Source organism: Malus domestica, chromosome 10, assembly GCF_042453785.1.
Source record: "Malus domestica chromosome 10, GDT2T_hap1".
Taxonomy (NCBI): domain Eukaryota; kingdom Viridiplantae; phylum Streptophyta; class Magnoliopsida; order Rosales; family Rosaceae; genus Malus; species Malus domestica.
Genome location: NC_091670.1, coordinates 12,489,987 through 12,505,241, shown reverse-complemented (window position 1 = coordinate 12,505,241; position 15,255 = coordinate 12,489,987). Strand labels below are relative to the sequence as shown.

General features: G+C 37.4%; 2 long non-coding RNA genes and 1 pseudogene across 2 annotated transcripts; all 3 read right to left on the bottom strand.

Annotated features, from left to right (window-relative positions):
- Positions 1-1,001: 1,001 nt before the first annotated feature.
- LOC139188966 (uncharacterized) lies at positions 1,002-2,970 on the bottom strand. Its single transcript, XR_011572413.1, has 2 exons — positions 2,837-2,970; positions 1,002-1,116 (listed from the first exon to the last, which is right to left on the bottom strand). It is a non-coding gene; the product is annotated as an uncharacterized lncRNA (long non-coding RNA).
- Positions 2,971-5,894: 2,924 nt separating this feature from the next.
- LOC139188969 (uncharacterized) lies at positions 5,895-7,035 on the bottom strand (annotated as a pseudogene).
- Positions 7,036-7,268: 233 nt separating this feature from the next.
- LOC139188956 (uncharacterized) lies at positions 7,269-13,844 on the bottom strand. The gene is made up of 2 exons (XR_011572392.1): positions 13,628-13,844; positions 7,269-7,394 (listed from the first exon to the last, which is right to left on the bottom strand). It is a non-coding gene; the product is annotated as an uncharacterized lncRNA (long non-coding RNA).
- Positions 13,845-15,255: the final 1,411 nt, after the last annotated feature.

The window sequence follows — 15,255 nt, the reverse complement described above, 5'->3', positions numbered from 1 at the left end:
CTGCCGCCTTCTCTAGGAAGCATTTTTCTAAACAAAAACATTTCAAGATTTTCATGAAAAATGCAGAGGAAAAAACATGGGCCGTGAACGTTGTCCATTTGAACACATCACACTCCTTTTCTGCCGGGTGGTCTCGGTTCGCATCTTCTAACCAAATTGGTATCGGCGATACTTGCATATTTGAGCTTTTGAGCAGCAACGAGATGAAGGTTCGCATTATCCAGAAGGCATCAGTTTGAAGCTATATTAATAGTAGGGTAATTTAAGTGGTGAGCTTTAGCTAGCCTTGTAGTTTTTCTTCTCGCCGGTCGCCACTCGTAGTTGTATTTCGGATTAAGAGTTGGATACTGGTGCAAATTGTTTTATACTATCTAATCATAATTTTTACTTTTAAATCTTAGAGTTATCGGTATCATGAATCATGAATGCCTAGAGCTACTCTGCATGCGTTACAAAGCAACAGTGGATTTGGTCTTTTGCCTTTACCACTAGAAATAATCCTCCTCGCATGAAAGTAGAAGCCACTCTCGGATGTCCCCAAGGGGACGTGGAAGTGCTTGTATTTCACTTCAATCAATTAGCAATAGCAGGAATCGTTCAACTTTTTTTACGCTCATACAAGATTACTCGAATTTTTTTATCTAAAAATTTAACTTTACATCCTCCAATATATTCGCAAAGTAAAAACTCTCAAAAATCTGTATTTGGTATATATGATGGATATATAAGAGTAATCATCTTAAATTTGATATGCAATGTATATATGGAGACTTGTCCCACTTAGCATTCCTAATCTTTTGACTGATGAGTGATGATAAATGAGGTATAAGTTGAACCAGGAATGTCCCATTGTAGGTCTTTTCTGTTCCTTCTAGACTTTGGACTTGATATGTACCAAAAATTAAAAGAATGGAACTCTCGACATTATCATGCACATATATTTGGATGTATAGAGATAATCTTTTTTATAATACTCTATTACTGATACAAAATGGGGTCTCTTTCCAATGAATGGTATCATAAAATGTAGAAGCAGAGTGGTTATACAAAGTATTTCAATATACAATAAAATTATCCCATCCCAATCTCATTCTTCAACATTGATTTAGCGATATCCTGCAAAAATAATAAAAACCATCATTAGAACACAACAAACAGTTAAAAGTTAGAAAATGGGGAAGGACTGCAATAACACCATAGTATCGCAATAAACCATGAATGCCTAAACAAGAAATCATCTACTTATATAAGAATTGAATTTCACTCATTCACTTGGGTCGGTACTTAGGCCATCTCCAACCGATGGCTGGCTAGATGGCTCGTTTTAACCCCTTGGCCCTCCAAGATTCTCCAAGATATTAATATTTTAATGAACAGTACAGGGTCATTTTTACCTCCGTCTCCAACCGAGGACCAGAGGGCCAAAGGGCTCGTTTTAGCCATTTCACAAAAAACCATCTTCAACCGAGGGTCAAAGGGCCATAGGGCCAAACATAATTTTTTTTTTTTGATGTTGTATAATGGCTTAGGAAGTTATAGGAAAAAAAATAGAATTTAAAAAAAATATGAAACAAATTTTGTGAAATAGAAGTTATAGGAAAAAAATGGAATTTAAAAAAATATGAAATAAATTTTGTAAAATAGAAGTTATAGGAAAAAATATAAGTGTGAACACGGAAAATTCCTGAAACGAAAGAGACAAGAACAACGTGCACAAACAAATATTTGTATTTGATGATTTTGGGTTACAATCTCTCTCAATTTTGATCATCTGATTCGATCTCCGTAAGGTGTTGATTTGTGGATGTTTCGTTGATCCAAGGGGCGTCGAGGCTTGATCTTGGATGAACAGTTGGAAGTTTCTTCAAAGGGCCGTGGGCTTGATCTTTGAAGGTGGATTTGAGCGGATCTTCAAGGGCTTTTGGGCTTGATCTTGAAGAACAGTGATGAACGGATCTTCAAGGGCTTTTGGGCTTGATCTTGAAGGACGGTTGGATGTGTGGATTTGTCGACGTTTGTTGATCCAAAGGGCCGTTGGGGCTTGATCTTGGAAGAACGATGAACGAAGAACGAAGAACGAAGAACACTTTCTTCAAGGGTCGTCGGGGCTTGATCTTGAAGGTGGATGATTGTTGATCCAAAGGGCCGTTGGGGCTTGATCTTGGATGAACGGATGATGAACGATGGTGCTTTCTTCAAGGGCCGTCGGGGCTTGATCTTGAAAGAGCGATGAACGAAGAACGAAGAACGAAGAGAGCTTTCTTGATTCTTCGGGAACCTGGATGCTTGAGAGCTTCGGAGTTTCAGAGCTTCAGAGCTTCAAGGTGTAATATGAATTGGTCCTCTCAAATGAATGAAATGGGCTTGTATTTATAGAATTTTCCAAGGCCTAATTTTGAATATAATATCCCAGATGAAATAAGTCGTTTCTGCCAGGTGTTGACACGTGTCCTATTTGATGACTTTTCCAACTCATTTCAATTTTCGTTGAGTCACACGCTACGTGTAAAATTTATGTAATACATGAGCGTTGACACTTTGATTTATCGGTCAACATTTATTTACCGAAATTTCGATGTCTAAAATAAAATAAATCATGTCGGTTATAACCGACAGAAATAACAAAACATTAAAAAAAAAAAGCCAACCAGCCAGCCCTCCAACCCTCTCCGATTCTGTGGGACCCTCCCAGATTCCAGAGCCCTTTGGCCTAGCCCTCGGTTGGAGACGGTTTTCAGGCTATTTTCGACCCTCTGGCCCTCTGGACCCTTCGGTTGGAGATGGCCTTTAGAGGCCAACAACAATTTAATATGAATTTGCCAAAACAATTAATTACCTCAAGGAAACCTCTTGTGGCGGAAAAGGTCCAAAGCTATTCTAAATGCCAACAAAATAATAATTAACAAGCAATTCAACATTTATTAGTAACCCTCAAGAATACAAAAGAAATTCTGAAACTTAAGAAAATTCTCACAACTTGATATTATATTAATGACTACAGTTTGCAAATTGTAGGGAAATCAAACTTTGTTGCACAATGCTCCTTGCTCATGTCTATCATTATACACCATCAAACTACTCCAACATGCAAGAAAATGCAAATGACTTCATCCATGCTTGTAGAATTAAAACAAGGCACAAAAATAACCGGTAATGTACAATATATTCCCAGCATAATCAAACTTACTTGCAGAAAGCTCTTTGCTCAGTGTGTTCTGCACAACAGGGGCCAAATAAGTTAGCAACCAACAAGAAAACATAATAAAGGGAAAAATTATACGATATACTTGAAAAAAAATTCACCGCCACCATCCTCATAAGCAAGAACAATCACTTTAAATTCAAGCCCACACACCTGGAATAAAAATAACAAGACTAAGTTAAATTATTATTACTACTACTATTATTGATAAGGACGACTGATTTAATACGGACTAGCACTTGCCAAACCACGCTATTAGGAATCCTTTGAAAAAAGAAATTGTGTGCTTTGATTTTTACAGTAACACTCGTACAATTGATCAGATGTATCCAAATTGTAAAAATAATATCTACATTTCCTTGGTTTGTTTTTCAAAAGACGAAATAGAGCCCCTACATAATTATTTTTCTCAAGTGTAGTTTGTAGAAATCCGCACTGAGGAACTTAACTAATAACTACAGGGTTTAATGACCCCAATGAGGAATTCTTGGTAACCTGATACATGTATATATATTTCAAACTGGGGAACAAAAGCACAAATACACACAAAAATCCTTAAAATCTCCAAATAAGTTCAAATTAATACATTAAAAGAAAATCTCTCTATATAATGAATACAGAGAAACCTTAGCTGAAATTTTACATACAGAACCCGCATTCAGATTGAAACACCACATCTAAGCCAAACACCGGACTTGCAATACCAAAACTCCCAAATAGTATCCGAATTTTGCAATGTGCAGGGAACATACCAAAACACTTAAACCACAATCAAAATCCCTAAAATTAATTTAAATCCAAACCCTAAATCTAACAATTTTAACAAATACTAGAGCATCAATTGAGAGAATACCCAGAGGCCGTAGAGAGAGATGAAAGGAAGAGTGTTTGAAGTTCTGGGTTTGGATTTGGGTTCCTACCAAATTATCAATATATATTTGAATGAGAGTTGTATAATATTTGGTTAAAAACTAAAGTTAATGGATAAACTGTTTGAAGATATATCAAAAACCTATTCAGAGTCGATTTCTCCCATAAGTACCAACCCATCCACAAAAATCAAGATATAAGTAATTCAAATTACAAAATTCCAAAAACTCTACCAGTACCCAAATTGCAGAATCCCATTGGTGTAAGAAAAATTCATTTTAAGCATCCAGATGAACGAACAGGAGTACCCAAAAACAGCAGAGAAACAAAAGGCTCACGTTTCGTATGCAGGGGTTTTGGTGTAAGAATGCACTGTCAAGAAAAAATGAAATTCACTCAATAATCAACTAAAATTTCATAACAATAATCAACTAAAATTCCATAAAAAAAAAAGGAAATCAAGCTAAAATCGAAACGTTTGCTGTGCATACAAACATTGAATTCAAGGAGTTCAGCGATATATGTTTCGCGCTAGAAAAAAATTAAAAATTTGGAGGATTGTGTGAAAAATATAAAAACTTTACTCTGAAACAGAGATGAAATCTGCCTTGCCTTTGGCCAACATATATTTGGCTTTCGAGATGGACTATTAGGTACCATTTGGTACGCAGACGGGACGGGACGGAACAGAATGGGACGGAACGGGACGGGACAGGACGGAACGGAACAAGGTTCCATGTTATGTTTGGTACGCGCAGGACGGAACGGGACGGTTGTTCCGTTCTGCGTTTGGTACACGTTGGACGGAACGAAACCAAAAGATTAAATGACTAACTTATTCATGTTCTATTTGTTGTTTGGTATAATATTTATGCATGGGACGGGACGAGACATTTTTTTTTTTTTTGAACTTGTTCATATTTGAACACATAATAATACCATGATTAGCTTTTGGAGATTGAAGAAGAAGCAAAACGAAAAACAATGGCAGAGAATTTAGAGAAAGAAAGTGAATGACTAAAGATTGCATTCCTTGAACAATGAATGAATGACTAAAGATGGGACGAAGATGAAGATGAACCCCCGCGAACTCCTCAGAATGTGAGTCTGTGGTGGAGGGAGCGTTGAGGTCGAGGAAGATGCAGCTGGGTTTGAGGTGGAGGAGGAGGAGGCTACAGGAGAGAGGGAGGGTAACGAAGCTACGGGAGAGGGAGGCTACGGGAGAGACAGGGAGGGTAGACAGTGGAATATTTGTGTTCCACATACGTGGAACAACTCGTTCCAGGAGGGGAGGCGGGACGCAAAAACACCCAATTTCTGTCCCGTGGAACAGCGCGTTTCACCCATTTTTGGCATACCAAACGTGGGACGGAACGCCTCGTCCCGTTCTGTCCCGTCTCGTCCCACGTACCAAACGCACCCTTAAGCCTGAAATGTTAAGAGAGTGGGAATTAGTGGCGGATGGCGTAAAAAATTGAAGATAAATGAAATGGGTTTGAAAGGTTGCAGTCAATTTGGATTTCACGGGATTTTAATAAATTTTTTTTAAGTAATAGATTTCAAAGGATTTTAAAATATTCTCAATTTTATATGGATTTTGATAGATTTATATGGATTTCTATTATAGATTTCTATGGATTTGTATGGATTTCTTTTGTGAATTTCTTAGCATTTATTAGTTGAATCTTATAACATAAAATGAAATAATGCACAAGAAACATAAATGTTTTGAATCAAAGGAAATCCATAACAATAAATTTGTAGTGTTAGCAAGCACAATCATGAACTCAAATACACAGAATAATAATGTAATCGCAATAGCTAAGCAATCAGATGAAATTCCAAATTCCAAGTTTCAAACACTACCACAAAACCTTATATTAATAAAAAATTCATCATTACAAGTAATATTTTCTTCTTTCTTTTTTGCTTTCTCGAACGCAGCCACAAAACCTAACATTACAAGAAAATCATCAGAAATTCATCACTACCACACTAGAATTATTTGTGACTCATTATCCTCCATTCACATTGTTATCATTATGGGCATCTTTCCACATGTCCAAAGCTATATTATATATCCATTCATTAGCAATATTCCGTTATTGTTCTTGTGTTTGAAAATCTTGGTAAAGATCCCCTTCAAAAACTAATAATGGTGGAGACGAAGAAGATTCATTATCTAGTTCAACAGGAAACTCATCTGATCTGCACTCCTTGCGAAGAAAATTGTGCACTGATGCACAAGCTAATACTACATATGTTTGTGTTGCATATGAAAATGGAGGTGCAATCCTTAAAATCGGGAATCGTGATTTTAAAATACCAAATATCCTCTCGACGACATTTCTTAAAGAAGCATTACGAAGATTGAACAACACTTTTTCGTTTCTAGGCTCACAACCCTAACCACTATACTCTTGGAGATGATATCGGATTCCTCAATAAGGAGCTAAGAACTGACGTCAATTTGGAAATCCACAATCTACTATGAAAAATTTACCTGATAATATATATTTTAGTATGCAACTCAATGGAATAATGAGAAATTAAATAATAAAAAAATGATAAATAATAATTTGATACCTTGTGGCACTTTAAGTCCATTCCTTCTTGTCAAATCATTATTTAGTACTCTAGAATCATGAGCCGATCCTTCCCATCCACTAAGGACGTACATGAATTCCAAATCAAAGTTACAAGCAGTTAATACATTTTGTGATATGACACCCTTACGATTACAATAATTGCTTACATTGCATCCGAACACCGATGCTGGGATATGTGTGCCATGAATAGCTCCAATATAATCCTAAAAGAGTGTTAAGTTTATCATTTGGAATAAATTAGAACGATACAAAATAAAAAAAAATAAAAAAAGACAACTATACCTACTTCAAGTAAGGGTAAAATCTCGTACTTTCCCTTATTTTACATGGCACTGCTAATCCATGTTTGGCCATCATCTTCGGTGCTATTGTGTATAATTGCCGGAAATCCTTTGGGCTGTCCTCTTTCAATACTTTATGTATATAATTGAATCATTCCATAGTAATTGATCTTTGATTTAAAGGACGTTCAATAGGTTGTCCAAATGTAATTATAAACTCTTTTAGCACGTGGACTACAGCTTGAATTGCCATCAATAAATATTTAATGGTTTCATAAAGTTCTTCCACAATTTCTTCTTCATTAGTTTCTTCTTCTTCTTCTTCAATGTGTTCTTCCACCATTTGCTCCACTTCCATTTCTTCGTCCACTTCATCCACTTCCATTTCTTCCCCACCTTCCACTTCCATGCTTGTTTGAGACATTACATAAACTACCCAATCAGATAAACAAAACCACAAATAAGTTAACAACCAGAAAACCATACATATAATATCAATTATAAGATAAATTAAGAAATATAGATAAATCAATTACTTGACAGCTTTGCATTTAAATGTAACTGTAGATAATTCAGTTTAGATATGTTTCACTTTGTCTAGGACTCATCCTTTGTAATCTAGCAAAACTACATTTTCCAATTTTCGAACATTTTATTCACGCCTTGTTTACGATCATCAGTGGTTTTAATTTTCGAACATTTTATTCTAACGAGTATTCTGCTGCATCGGCTTAAGCCATGGGCAGGAGGCAACTGGCTTTCTCTTTGGCTTTTTACCTCCAAACAAGGAGATTCGTCGAAGGACCTTCAGCAGTCAACTGGCATACTTTCTCTGTGAGGCAAAATAGCCAATGCAACATATACCGTGAATATCAGTGAAGAAAGAAAGTCTTCCACAAATTCTCATTTTGATAACATCGTTCCTATTGAAGTATAAATGTATTTGCTGTGGTAGTTTCATTATAAACAAAGTGTAGGATCTAATGTAAACCTTTGGATCATATTCCAATTGGTATTTAGATTAGATTGGATTAGAATGAGTCATAGCTCATGACATGTGCAAGCATCTTATATGATGACTTTGAAATGAATGGTTGTGATGGATTTGTAATGTTGTGAGAGGGTGAAATTGTTTCTCACTCCTCCAACGTTAAAACATGCTCTTTGAGCTCTTTGTTTTGTGAACAAGTCGAATACACTGAAACCTTTGAAGAAAGCTCTGCTCTCTGTGTGTGCATTTTACTGTTCCATTGAATCTACCCGAAATCTAACTCTAATATGGCCTCAGAGCCAGGTTGGATCTCAATCTGGGCGTGAATCTGTGACAAGGGTTGCAGCTAAGGAACTCGACAGAGAATCGAGTTTGCTGCGATTGAAGATCAATCTGAAAATCACTGGGTAACTCGATAACAAGTCTAATATGGCTGGATCGAGTGGTGCTGATCTTCGAGCACCGATTTTCAATGGGGAAAACTTTGATTTCTGGCAGATAAAGATGAAGACTATTTTCAGATCTCACGATCTGTGGGATATGGTTGAAACGGGGTATAAACCTCCCGTGAAGAAAGAAGATGAAGAACTCAATGCCGCTGAACTAAAGCAGCTAAAGGAGAACATGATCAAGGATGCTAAGGCTCTCGGGATTATTCAAGGTTCTGTGTCCGATGAAATTTTCCCACGAATCGCCATACTGGAGACGGCAAAGGAGGCTTGGGATGCACTGAAGCAAGAATTTATTGGGGATAAACAGGTGAGATTTGTGAAACTCCAAAGTTTAAGGCGAGATTTTGAATACACTCGTATGGGTGAAAATGAAGCATTCTCTGTGTATGTTGTGCGATTATTTGATCTTATGTCACAAATGAAAAGTTATGGTGAAGATATAGGAAATCAAAGAATTGTGCAGAAGCTATTGATAAGTTTGCCTAAGTCTTATGATAGTATTGTTGCTGTGATAGAAAACACTAGGGATCTGGAGAGTGTTGATGTGCAGGATGTTGTTGCTACCCTAAAGGGGTATGAACAACGAATTGATAGACATTCTGAAGATAGAAATGAAAAGGCATTTGCTAGTTTAAGTATAGCTCCCAGGAAGAACAATTACAATGGCAATCAGAGTTTTAAACCCACAAAGAACTGGCAGACAAAGAGTAAGAAATGGGATAACAAATTTGTGCACCATCAAGGAAAATTTACTGGGTCTTCTGATAATGTCAAGAATGCATGTAAGTACTGTGATAAACTTCATTTTGGAGAGTGTTGGTTCAAGGGAAAACCAAGGTGCCATAACTGTGATAAGCCAGGGCATTTTGTTAAGGATTGCAGGTCAAAGAAGGTTACTCAACAGGCAAATTATGTCAAACAAGTGGAGAACAATCCAACTATGTTCTATGTGTGTATGGCTGCTGCAGTGAAGAAGGGAGAAGATGTTTGGTATGTTGATAGTGGCTGCAGTAATCACATGACAGGAAGAGAAGATTTACTGGAGAACATTGATAGAAGTGTTACTGCCAAAGTTGAGATGGGCACAGGGGAGTTGGTTAATGTAGTTGGAAAAGGAGAGTTAATGGTTGCAACTAAGCAAGGCAAACGGTACATCAAGGAGATCATGTTAGTACCTGGTTTAAAGGAGAATCTATTGAGTGTGGGACAAATGATGGAGCATGGATATTACCTTGTGTTTGGGGGAATTGAAGTCAGAATTTATGAAGATTTTACATGCTCTAATCTGGTTGTTAAAATTCCTATGAAGGGAAATCGAAGCTTTCCTTTGAAGTTGCAACCAGGAATACAAATGGCTATGAGGGCAGGTGTTAAACAAGCTGCTGAGATATGGCATAGAAGACTCGGGCATCTAAATATGAAGGCTCTCATGCAACTTCAAGAGCATGACATGGTGACTGGTTTACCTGAGCTCAGAGTGAATTCCACAGTATGTGAGGGATGTGCTATTGGAAAGCATTCTAGAGATGCTTTTCCTAAAGAAACAAACTGGAGAGCTGCACTACCATTGGAGTTAATACATACTGATATATGTGGACCAATGCAAACACTTACCAAAGCTGGAAACAAGTATTTCATCACTTTCACAGATGATTGTACCAGAATGGGATGGGTCTATTTTCTGAGAAACAAATCTGATGCATTTGGCATATTTAAGAGGTTCAAGGCAACTGTTGAATTACAAAGTGGATTCAAAGTGAAGAAATTAAGGAGTGACATGGGAGGGGAGTATACTTCTCTGGAATTCTCTCAATATTGTGAAAATCTTGGTCTAGAAAGACAACTTACAGTGGCCTATTCTCCTCAACAGAATGGTGTTGCTGAGAGAAGAAATAGGACCATTGTAGAAATGGTTAAATGCATGATGTTGGAGAAAGGGATTCCATTTGAATTTTGGGCAGAAGCAGTGAATACTGCAGTCTACATTCTCAATAGATGTCCTACCAAGGTCTTGAATAAGAAGACTCCATTTGAAGCTTACAGTGGAAGAAAGCCTGGAGTAAAACATTTAAAAGTGTTTGGATCTTTATGTTATGCACAGGTTCCATCACAAATGAGGCAGAAACTGGATGCAACAAGTGTAATGTGCATATTCCTTGGCTATGGAACGTGTGAAAAGGGTTACAGGTTGTTCAATCCTAAAACTAACAAGATTGTTATCTCTAGAGATGTAATATTTGATGAGAACTCTTGTTGGGATTGGAAATCTGGTAATAAGAAGACTATGTCCATCTCAGTTCCAAGTGATGTTGATGGAAGCAAAGAGAATGAGACTGAAGCTGTTGAAGATGATGCAATATTTGAATGCACAGAATCACTACAGGAACAACATGAGCAAGTTATTGCTTCTTCTTCAAGACAAGAAGAGCAAATAGATCATACCAGCTCACAAATGTATGATCATACTCCATTAAGGTTCAGAGGCTTGAATGAAATTTATGAAAGGTGCAATTTCTGTGTGATAGAACCTGAATGTTTTGAAGAAGCATCAGGGGATGAGGCTTGGAGAAAAGCTATGTCCACAGAGATTGAGATGATCGAAAAGAATGATACATGGGAGTTGGTCAAAAGACCATTTGATAAACCTGTAATTGGTGTAAAATGGGTTTACAAAACAAAACTCAATCTGGATGGTTCAGTACAGAAGAACAAGGCACGGCTAGTGGCTAAGGGTTATTCTCAAAAGCCCGGAGTGGACTTCAACGAGACCTTTGCACCTGTGGCAAGGCTTGATACCATTAGAACTCTCATTGCTTTGGCAGCTCAAAAGGAATGGAAGTTGTTTCAATTGGATGTTAAATCTGCATTCCTAAATGGTACACTGCATGAGGAAATATATGTGGATCAACCACAGGGATTTGAAGTTCAAGGACAGGAAGATAAGGTCTACAAGTTGAAAAAGGCTTTATACGGTCTGAAACAAGCTCCTAGAGCTTGGTATGATGAGATAGACAATTATTTCAATCGATCTGGTTTTGAGAAAAGCCAAAGTGAAGCTACTCTGTATACAAAGTTCAGTGATGCAGGTGTGCTTATTGTATCTCTGTATGTAGATGACATTATCTACACAGGGAATTCTGATGAAATGATTCAAGAATTTAAGAAGGATATGATGAAGCAATATGAGATGTCAGATCTGGGATTGTTACATCACTTCCTTGGTCTAGGCATAGTTCAAACATATAAGAGTATATTTATTCATCAGAAGAAATATGCCAAGTCACTACTTGAGAAATTTGGATTGAAAGAATGCAAAGCAGTAAAAACACCACTTGCAGTTGATGACAAGTTATCTAAGGAAGATGGAAGTGAGGATGCTGATGAAAGTTTGTACAGGACAGTGGTTGGTAGTTTGTTATACTTGACAGCTACTAGACCTGATCTAATGTATGCATCATGTTTGCTAGCAAGGTTCATGCACAAACCTACTAGAAAGCACATGGGGACAGCTAAAAGAGTCTTGAGATATGTGCAAGGTACATTGGATTTTGGAATCGAATATGTGAAAGGAAAAGCTGCTGTGTTGATAGGCTACTGTGATAGTGATTGGGCAGGAAGCTTGGATGACATGAAGAGCACCTCAGGCTATGCATTCAGTTTAGGTTCAGGAGTGTTTTCTTGGGCTTCTGTTAAACAATGCAGTGTGGCTTTATCTACTGCAGAGGCCGAGTATGTAAGTGCTGCAGAAGCTACAACACAAGCAATGTGGTTGAGGTTTGTTTTATCTGATTTTTGGAGAAGAACAAGTGGAGGCTACACCTTTGTTGTGTGACAACACTTCTGCCATAGCCATGTCTAAGAATCCAGTGTTTCATCATAAAACCAGGCATATTAATCGGAGGTATCATTTCATAAGAGATGCCATTCAAGACGGGACAATTGAACTGCATTATTGCAGCACAGAGGAGCAATTGGCAGACATCTTTACCAAGGCTCTTCCTAAGGATCGATTCGAATACTTGAGAACTGCTCTTGGTGTGAAATCAGCAAAACATTTAGAAGGGAGTATTGAAGTATAAATGTATTTGCTGTGGTAGTTTCATTATAAACAAAGTGTAGGATCTAATGTAAACCTTTGGATCATATTCCAATTGGTATTTAGATTAGATTGGATTAGAATGAGTCATAGCTCATGACATGTGCAAGCATCTTATATGATGACTTTGAAATGAATGGTTGTGATGGATTTGTAATGTTGTGAGAGGGTGAAATTGTTTCTCACTCCTCCAACGTTAAAACATGCTCTTTGAGCTCTTTGTTTTGTGAACAAGTCGAATACACTGAAACCTTTGAAGAAAGCTCTGCTCTCTGTGTGTGCATTTTACTGTTCCATTGAATCTACCCGAAATCAAACTCTAATAGTTCCTTTATCTCTGCACTACATTTTCTACACATACATTATCCGTTTTAGCATCGAGAAGTTCCTCTAATTGAAAACAATTCATTCTGAACTGATAAATACTGATACTCTATATTCACGAAGGAACAAAAAGTGTTTGATATTCTACGAGACAAAGCAATTCAATAGCATTCCCAAATCACATTTTCTCCAGCTTTTTACAATACCAACTTCGTCATGAATAATCAAATCTAAATGATAGAAGCGTCGCTTTGGACGTCTTGAGCAATCAAATACCAAAACTTTTGTAATTAGACAGCGGTAACTACACAAGCAGAAAACTACCCGAAATCTCACTCACATTATCATTTTGTTAACGAAAAAAAATCGATGCAAAGAGAAAAAAAAATATACCCAATTAGTCCAATTACATAACCCACATTCATTCTCCAACTAGCAACTGTGAGTTATTAGTTGGGAGGGTTAAATGGGTCTATCTGTTCGATTTGGAGGTCGGATCCCCTCCCAGTTATCTAAACTATCTCCCATCCATATCTGAAGAGTGATCCTATCAGCAACAGCAAATCCATCAACCCGAAATCGAAAGCTCCCCAAAATTTGTGAACTGAAGTGAAAGCTAACATACCTTGGTACTGAATTTGATCATGGTATTGAAATTTTTGCTTTATTAGCGCTGAATTCCAATTGGTTTCTTGTTATTGTTGAAATTTCAATATCTATATGGGTTTCTGAACTTTCTTGGCAAACAAACAGAATGCAAAGAATAATCCAAGTAGATGAGAAATGGGTAAGAAAAACGTACTCGCAGGTGTGGATTCAGGATGATGTAGATGCCCTTTCACCCTCCTTCTCTATCTTCAGTATGCGAGGCTCTTCCTCTTCTGTTGTCTGGCGTGAAAGAAATCAAAGGGGGAAGATTGTATTGTTGATAGCATTTGGTATTTATATTACCCACCTTCAAATCCATCAAAATCCTTCATTCCTTAAAATCTTAGTAAATCTTTATTATTCTCACTACACCTAGATTTGGATGGACTTTTTTAAAACGTAATTGACTACCCATGGGTTTGAATGTATTCTTTAAGATCATGCTAAATCCTAACTTGACAACATCCTGATTTCAAAGTCCTTTAAAACCCCTTTTAAAATTTTAATTGACTACACTCAGATTTTAAAGTCTATTAAAATCCTACCAAATCCTAATTTGACCACACCCCCTTAATTTCTGGGTTCAGAAAGCTTTACAATCGAAAGGTTAGGGAGCTAGGGTTAGCAAGAAGGCGAGGAGTTCAGCGCAGGGAGGGGAGAGTGAGAGAGGTTGGTTGAAAATTAGGGTTGGGTAAACTTTGTATTTAAACGATGAGTAACGTTATTCATACCATGTTTTTGTACCACATTTTCATACCACCTTAGGTGGCATTTTATGTGGACATCCACATCATTTGAATTAATCATATTTTTAAATTTAGTTCATTATTTAATAAACTAATAATTAAGAAAAACTAGTTAATTAAATGATGATTGTGGTATACGAGAAGTCTTTCTCTTTTCTTTCCTTGGGTTTTGCAAATTTTTCAAATGATGTGGCTGTCCACATCAAATGTCACTTAAGGTGGTATAAAAATATGGTATGAATAATATTACTCTTAAACGAGGGGTGAAGTACTGTAGAATAGCATTATTAACAACAACAACAACAACAACAAAGCCTTTTCCCACTAAGTGGGGTCGGCTATATGAATCCTATAACGCCATTACGCTCGGTTTTGTGTCATGTCCTCCGTTAGATCCAAGTACTCTAAGTCTTTTCTTAGAGTCTCTTCCAAAGTTTTCCTAGGTCTTCCTCTACCCCTTCGGCCCTGAACCTCTGTCTCGTAGTCACATCTTCGAACCGGAGCGTCATTCGGCCTTCTTTGCACATGTCCAAATCACCGGAGCCGATTTTCTCTCATCTTTCCTACAATTTCGGCTACTCCTACTTTACCTCGGATATCCTCATTCCCAATCTTATCCTTTCTCGTGTGTCCACACATCCCACGAAGCATCCTCATCTCCGCTACACCCATTTTGTGTACGTATTGATGCTTCACCGCCCAACATTCTGTGCCATACAACATCGCTGGCCTTATTGCCGTCCTATAAAATTTTCCCTTGAGCTTCAGTGGCCTACGACGGTCACACAACATGCCGGATGCATTCTTACACTTCATCCATCCAGCTCGTATTCTATGGTTGAGATCTCCATCTAATTCTCCGTTCTCTTGCAAGATAGATTCTAGGTAGCGAAAACGGTCGCTTTTTGTGATCTTCGCTAGATTGCTCCGGTCATTAGTGTGGATAAGTATATAAATGGATAGAGATAGGAAAGCAAACACAAGATGTACGTGGTTCACCCATATTGGCTACGTCCACGGAATAGAAGAGTTCTCA